This window comes from Carcharodon carcharias, chromosome 5, assembly GCF_017639515.1.
Source record: "Carcharodon carcharias isolate sCarCar2 chromosome 5, sCarCar2.pri, whole genome shotgun sequence".
Lineage (NCBI taxonomy): Eukaryota > Metazoa > Chordata > Chondrichthyes > Lamniformes > Lamnidae > Carcharodon > Carcharodon carcharias.
Window position 1 is genome coordinate 116,222,268 of NC_054471.1, and position 7,625 is coordinate 116,229,892.

Consider the following 7,625-nt stretch of genomic DNA (forward strand, 5'->3'; position numbering starts at 1 on the left):
GCAGTTACTCTCATCTCACCTCCTGAATTCTGATCTTTTGTCCATGCTTGGACCAAGGCTATAATGAGGTGAGGAACTGAGTGGCCCTGGCAGAACCCAATCTGAGTTTCAGTTTGCAGGTTATTGCTGTGTTAGTGCTGTTTGATAGCATTTTCAATCATATTCCTTCCATCATATAACTGATGATCGAGAATTAACAGTAATTGGCAAGATTGGATTTGTCCTGTTTTCATGGCATACTTGGGTAATTTTCCATATTATCAGCTTAGCAGTTCTGGAGCACAGGTCTTCTGTACTACTGCCGGGATTTTGTCAGGGGCCAGGACCCATTGCCTTTGCAATATCCAGTGCCTTCAGCCATTTCTTGGTATCATGTGGAATGAATGGAATTGGCTGAAGATTGGTACCTGTGCTGCTGGGGACCTCAGGGGGAGGCCGAGATGGATCATCCACTTGGCACTTCTGGCTGAAGATGGTTGCGAATGCTTCAGCCTTGCTTTTTGCACAGATGTTTGGGCTCTCCTATCATTGAGGATGGGGATATTTGTGGTGCCTCCTCCATTAGCTGTTAAACTGTCCACCACCATTCATGACTGGATATGGCAGGACTGCAAGCTTTGTACTGATCTGCTGGTTGTGGGATCACTTATCTCTGGCTATCGCAAGTTGCTTAAGCTATTTGGCATGCAAGCAGTCCTGTGTTGTAGCTTTGCAAACTTGGCATTCCATTTTTAGGAATGCCTGGCGCTGCTCCTAGCATGACCCCCTGCATTCCTAATTGAACCAGGGTTGATTCCCTGGCTGGATGATAATGGTAGAGGGAGGGTGTTGGATCCAGTGTCCTTGGTTCGTTGGGGCTAAACGATCTGGGTTGCATGCTTGTTTTGGGGTGACCAAGTCAGTACGGAGACAGAGAAAATCACCAGATCACTGTTAGAATCAACACACGCTGTTTATTTACAAACTAAACTCTGCAGCTACACTTGTACGTTCACAAAATAAAGTTCTGTCTTTATTCATCAGTGTCTAACTTAAGACTCTCACGGAGGTAGCCTGTGCCACTCTGCTATTGGGTATTAAGATTCTGTGACCTTACATTACAACACTTGTCTTAAATGTATATCACACATCAGGTTACTACATCCCTCCCCCTTTACTGAAAAATACATTTTACAATTTTTCAATATATCAAGCTATTTACACAGATCAATTATTTACAAAGTCAGTCTCTCTGGGGGTTTCCTTATGTGTGTAGAACATCTCGGCTCTACAGCTTCTGAAGTTTGATTTGGAACCTGCTTTACTGGACTCGCCTGAGCATCTGGTTCTTCAGTGGGTACCTGTAAATTTGTTTCTTTGACTCTTCCAGGTACAGTTGGCCCTTCAAACACATTCGTACTTGGTTGAGTTCTTTCAACAGGAGATATTGATTCAGTTTCAAACACTGGTGGAATTATTTCTGGATATTTGGTTTGTGCACTTTGTATGTGATCCTCATGTTTACTTACTATTCAATCTCTGACTTTCACGTGGTAGAAAAGAGGTCTCGTTACTGCACTTATTTCACTGAACAACCATACTGGTCCTTCTCTAAAATTTTTCACAAATACCTTCTCTCCTTCTGTTCTGTCCCAACTGTGACAATCATGACCCATTTTCTGACTTTTCTGCCTTCTTCCTACTGTCCCCCCCAAGTTTGTCATGATTGGCTCAGTCTCGATTGGAGACGGCGCTTCATCAACAATTCCGCAGGTGTGACACCTGCTGTCGAATGATGGGTGGTTCTAAAATGGAAAAGAAATTGTGCTAATTTAGTCACTACAGAATTAATTTCTTCATACCAGATTTGAATATCTGAACTGGTCTCTTCGCAAGTCCATTTGAAGAAGGGTGGTATGGAGATGTTTTCACATGTACAATACCATTGAGGTTTGTAAATTGGTTAAATTCAGCACTCATGAATAATGTTCCATTATCTGATGCTAGCACTTCAGGTAATCCATTTATAGTGAAGCTTTGTCATAGCTTGTCTATTGTCGCTGAAGATGTGGGTGAGCTCATTTCATATCTATCCATCCATTTAAATGAGAGTGTATGATAAGGAGAAACATTGTTTCATAAAAGGCCCCACATAGCTGATGTGTACTCATACCCATGGCCTTCCTGGCCACTCTCAGGGGTGTAACAGTGCTGTTGCAGGTAAGTTTTGACTTTGTGACACTACAAACAATTTCTCACTAAGTTTTCTATTTCTCCCTCCATTCCTGGCCACCACATATATCTGCAGGCTATTGCCTTCGTTTTGGAAATTCCAGGATGGGCATTGTGAAGTTTAGTTAACAATGGCTTTCATCCTTTTGAAGGAACAATCACTCAAGGTCCCCACAATAAGATACCTTCTTGGCTGGTTATTTCATATCTTCTCTGGAAATATGGCTTCATTTCATTAGATTCTTGTTTTGTGACCAACCATAAAGAACTTGATTTCTCACTTTGGACAAGACTGGGTCTTAGTTTGTCCAATATTTAATTTGTCTTGCAAATATCGGTGATGAGTCTAGGAAGTATAACAACAAGATGTATTCCTGAGGGCTTGAAACATTGTCATTTTTTACTTGCAAGGATAAACGGCTGAGTGCAACTGCATTTGCAATTTGACTTCTGGGTCTATGCATAAAAGTATACTCATACGCTGCTAAGATCAATGCCCGTCTTTGTACTCTTGCTGAGGCTATAGGGAGTTTAGCCTTGTCTTTCACCAAATAGTCTTAATAATGGCCTGTGGTCCATTATGATAGTAAAATGATGACCGTGTACATATTGATGAAACTTCTTGACACCGAAAATGATTGCCAAGCCTTCATTTTCAAATGTGAATATTTTTTCTCTGCATAGAGCCATAGAGGTCTACAACAACGAAAAAGGCCCTTTGGCCCATCGAGTCTGCGCTGGTCAAACAAATACCTAACTATTCTAATCCCATTTGCATTGCATGGCATTGCAAGTGCACATCCAAGTACTTCTTAAATGTTATGAGTGTTTCTGCCTCCACCACCCTTTCAGGCAGTGAATTCCAGATTCCCACCACCCTCTGGGTGAAAAAGTTCTTCCTCACATTCCCTCTAAACCTCCTGCCCCTTACCTTAAATCTATGCCCCCTGGTTATTGATTCTGCCACCAAGGGTTAAAGTTCCTTCCTGTCTACCCTACCTATGCCCCTTATAATTTTATACACCTCAAGCATGTCCCCCCCTCAATCTCCACTGCTCCAGGGAAAATAACCCCAGCCTATCCAATCTCTCCTCATAACTAAAACTCTCCAGCCCAGGCAACATGCTGGTAAATCTCCTCTGCATTCTCTCGAGTGCAATCACATCCTTCCTATAATGCGAATTCCAGAACTGCACACAATACTCTAACTGTGTTTTATAGAGTTCCAGCATAACCTCCCCGCTCTTATATTCTATGCCTTGGCTAATAAAGGCAAGTATCCCATATGCCTTCTTAACCACCTTATCTAACTGCCCTGCTACGTTAATGGACCGGTGGACATGCACACCAAGGTCCCTCTGATCCTCGGTACTTCCCAGGGTCCTACCATTCAATGTGTATTCTTGAGCCTTGTTTGTCCTGCCCAAGTGCTTCACCTCACACTTATCTGGATTAAATTTTATTTGCCACTGATCAGCCCATCTGACCAACCCGTCTACATCCTCCTGTAATCTAAGGCTATCCTCCTGACTATTTACCACCCCACCAATTTTTGAGTCATACGCGAACTTACTGATCAACCCTCCTGCATTCAAGTCTAAATCATTTGTATACACCACAAACACTAAGGGACCCAACACCGATCCCTGTGGCACCCCACTGGGCATCCAGGCACAAAAGCACCCCTCGACCATCACCCTCTGCTTCCTGCTACTCAGCCAATTCTGGATCCAATTTGCTAAATTCCCTTGGATCCCATGGGCTCTTACCTTCGTTATCAGTCCCTTATCAAAAGCCTTGTTGAAGTCCAAGTAGACTACGTCAAATGCATTTCCCTCATCTATACACCTGGTCATCTCTTTGAAAAATGCAATCAAATTGGTCAGGCATGACCTGCCCTTAACAAAACCATGCTGAATGTCCTTGATTAATTCCTGCCTCTCCAAGTCTAGATGAATTCTGTCCCTCAAAATTGCTTCCAATAGTTTCCCCACCACTGAGGTTAGACTGACTGGCCTGTAGTTCCCTGGTTTATCCCTTCCTCCCTTCTTGACTAATGGTACCACACTGGCTGTCCCCCAGTCCTCTGCCACCTCTCCTGTGGCCAGAGAAGTATTGAAAATTATCGGCAGCATCCCTGCTATCTCCTCCCTTGCCTCACTCAACAGCCTGGGATACATTTCATTTGGGCCTGGAGACTTAGAAGCTCTTCCCTTTCTATGCTAATTTTAAAATTATATCACAGTCTTTTTGCCTGATTTCCATAACCATGCCATCCCTCTCACTTGTGAACACTGACACAATTATTCATTTAGAACCCTATCTACTCTTCCGACTCCACACACAAATTACCACTATGGTCCTTCACGGGCCCTACTGTTTCCCTAGTTATCCTCTTACACTTAATGTACTTGTAAAATAACTTTGGATTTTCCTTTATTTTACCAGCCAATGATTTTTCATGCTCCCTTTTTGCTCTCCTAATTTCCTTTTTAAGTTTCCCCCTACACATTTTATACTCCTCTAGGGCTTCTCGGTATCTGCCATAAGCCATCCTTTTTCTCTTTATCCAATCCTATATATCCCTCAACATCCAGGGTTCCCTGAATTTGTTGGTCCCACCCTTTATCTTTACTGGAATATGTTGGCCCTGTCCTTTCCCTATTTCTTTCTTGAATGAGTCCCACTACTCTGACGCAGATTTACCTAAAAGTAGCTCACAGTCCACTCTGGCCAAATCATAACTGATCTTATTAAAATTGGCCTTCCCCCAATTTAGAACTCTGGTTTCTGGACCATCTTTGTCCTTTTCCATAACAACCTTGAATCTAATGGAGTCATGATCACTACCTGCAAAATGCTCCCCCACTGATACATCTACCAATTGCCTGGCTTCATTCCCTAAAATAAAGCCCCCTCTCTTGGAGGATCTTCTGTATCCTGGCTTAAAAAGCACTCCTGGATGTATTTTAAGAATTCTACTCACTCTAAACCTATCACACTATGACTAACCCAGTTAATGTTAGGGAAATAGAAATCCCCCACTATTACTACCCTATTATTTTTACACTTCTCTAAAATTTGCTTAAATATCTGCTCTTCTATCTCTCTTTGACTGTATGGGGGCCTATAGTACACTCCCAGCAATGTGATTGCTCCTTTTTTGTTTTTAAGTTCCACCAATGTGGCTTCATTTGAGGAGCCTTCTAAGATGTCATCCCTCCTTACTACCATAATTGATTCCTTGATCAATATTGCGATACCCCCTCCTCTTTTACCTCGTTCCCTGCCTCGCCTGAAGACTTTACATCCTGGAATATTGAGCTGCCAATCCGGTCCCTCTCTCAACCATCTCTCTGTGACAACAATTACATCATCCTTTCATGTGTTAATTTGTGCCCTCAACTCATCTGCCTCATTCGTCAAATACCATCCAACCTTGCCAAACTCCCTTGTGCCTTAACTGGCCTATAATTTCTTTGCCTTCCAGACTCACTTGCTCTCTCTTCTGATTTTGGCTGTGCATCTCCTCCTGCTGAACCTCCTCTCAGGATCCCATCCCCCTACCAAGTTAGTTTGAACCCTGCCTAACAGCACTAGCAAACCTTCCCGCAAGGATGTTGGTCCTATTCCGGTTCAGGTGCAACCTGTCCGCCTTGTATAGGTCCCAGCATCCCCAGAAATAGTTCCAATGCCCCAGAAATCTAAAGCCCTCCCTCCTGCACCATCTCTCCAGCCACGTATTCATCTAGATTAACTCTCTATTTCTATACACACTGGCGTGTGGCACCAGAAGTAATCCAGAGATTACTACCTTTGATGTCCTGTTTTTTAATCTGTTTCCTAGCTCCCTAAATTCTGCTTGCAGGACCTCAGCCCTCTTTCCACCTATGTTGTTGGTACCAATATGTACCACGACCTCTGTCTGTTTGCCTTCCCCCTTTAGAATGCTCTGCAGCTGTTCAGTGACATCCTTGACCCTGGCACCAGGGAGGCAACATACCACCCTGGAATCACATCTATGGCCACAGAAATGCCTGTCTGTTGCCCTTTTTATCGAGTCTCCTACCACTATTGCTCTCCCCTTCTTTTTCCTCCCCCACCCCACCCCGTGCAACTGAGCCACTCACAGTGCCAGGAGTGTGGCTGTAATCCCCAGAGGAACCGTCACTCTCACTATTTTCCAACACAGAAAAATGGTTCTCAAGTGAGATGCACCCTGGGGATTTCCTGAGTACCTGCCTGACGCCTTTCTTCTGACTGATGGTCACCCATCCCCTCTATGTCTGCACTTCCGTAAGCTGTAGGGTGACCACGTCTAAAAACATGCTATCCACTAAACTCTCAGCCTCGCGGGATGCACCTCAGTGCCTCCAGCTGCCACTCAAGCTCTGAAACTCAGAGCTCAAGTAGCTGCAGCTGGTGGCACTTCTTGCACATGTGGTTGGTCAGAGCTCAAGGAGCGTCTAGGACTCCCCACACATTGCAGGCAGTACGTAGCACAGGACTGAGCTGCCCTGCCATGCCTCTAGTTGAAAAAAAACTCTTACTTTAAGTTAAGTACAGTAAAGAAAAGTTAAATTGTTTATGTACTTTAAATAAAAACTAGAACTCCCATCTTTCCTTAGCTAAATCTATTTTAAACTGGAGAAAAACACTTACCCACTACTCACCAATCAGCTCTCATCTTTGTGCTGACGTCACCTTTCAAAGCTTCCCCACATTCACGCTGGTTCTGACCTCTCCACCACTGTCTCGCACTGTCTCATGATGTCACTCTTGTTATTTTCAACAAGAACTGACTGCAGGACAGTCTTCCCAGAATGCTTCACCACAATGCTGACTGCAGGATACTCTTCCCAGACTGCTTCACCGCGATGCTGACTGCAGGACACTCTTCCTAGACCGCTTCATTGTGATGCTGACTACAGGACACTCTTCCCAGACTGCTTCACCGCGATGCTGACTGCAGGACACTCTTCCCAATACCGAGTGTTCTTGACACACATCCTACAGGTTGTTCTGATCCATCATCCATTCGATGGGAAAGCACTGCTCCCACTCCATAAGGTGATGACATGTTAATGTCAACTCTTTTTCTGGATTAAAATGTACTAGAAGTGCAGAAGATTGTAGTAACTGTTTCACTTTTGCGAAAGCTCCTTCTTGTGACGTTTGCCATGACCATCTTTGTTTTTTCTTGAGCAGGCAATACAGTGGTGCCAGTTCTGTCGACAAATTTGGCAAGAAGCGTCCAGAGTAATTGATCATCCCCAAGAATGATTTCAGTTCAGATGTATTTCTTGGTGCTGCGTCTTCTTTAATGGCTTTTACATTTTCTTCAACTGGCCTTTTGAATATACCTTGTGACCTCTTTTGTCTGGAATGTGCACTTTTCCTTTTTCAATCTCACT

At 43.8% G+C, this 7,625-nt stretch overlaps 1 long non-coding RNA gene across 1 annotated transcript; it reads right to left on the bottom strand.

The window, feature by feature from the left end:
• Nucleotides 1–933: 933 nt before the first annotated feature.
• On the bottom strand, nucleotides 934–7,009 carry LOC121278301. The gene is made up of 2 exons (XR_005943096.1): nucleotides 6,885–7,009; nucleotides 934–1,784 (listed from the first exon to the last, which is right to left on the bottom strand). It is a non-coding gene; the product is annotated as an uncharacterized LOC121278301 (long non-coding RNA).
• Nucleotides 7,010–7,625: the final 616 nt, after the last annotated feature.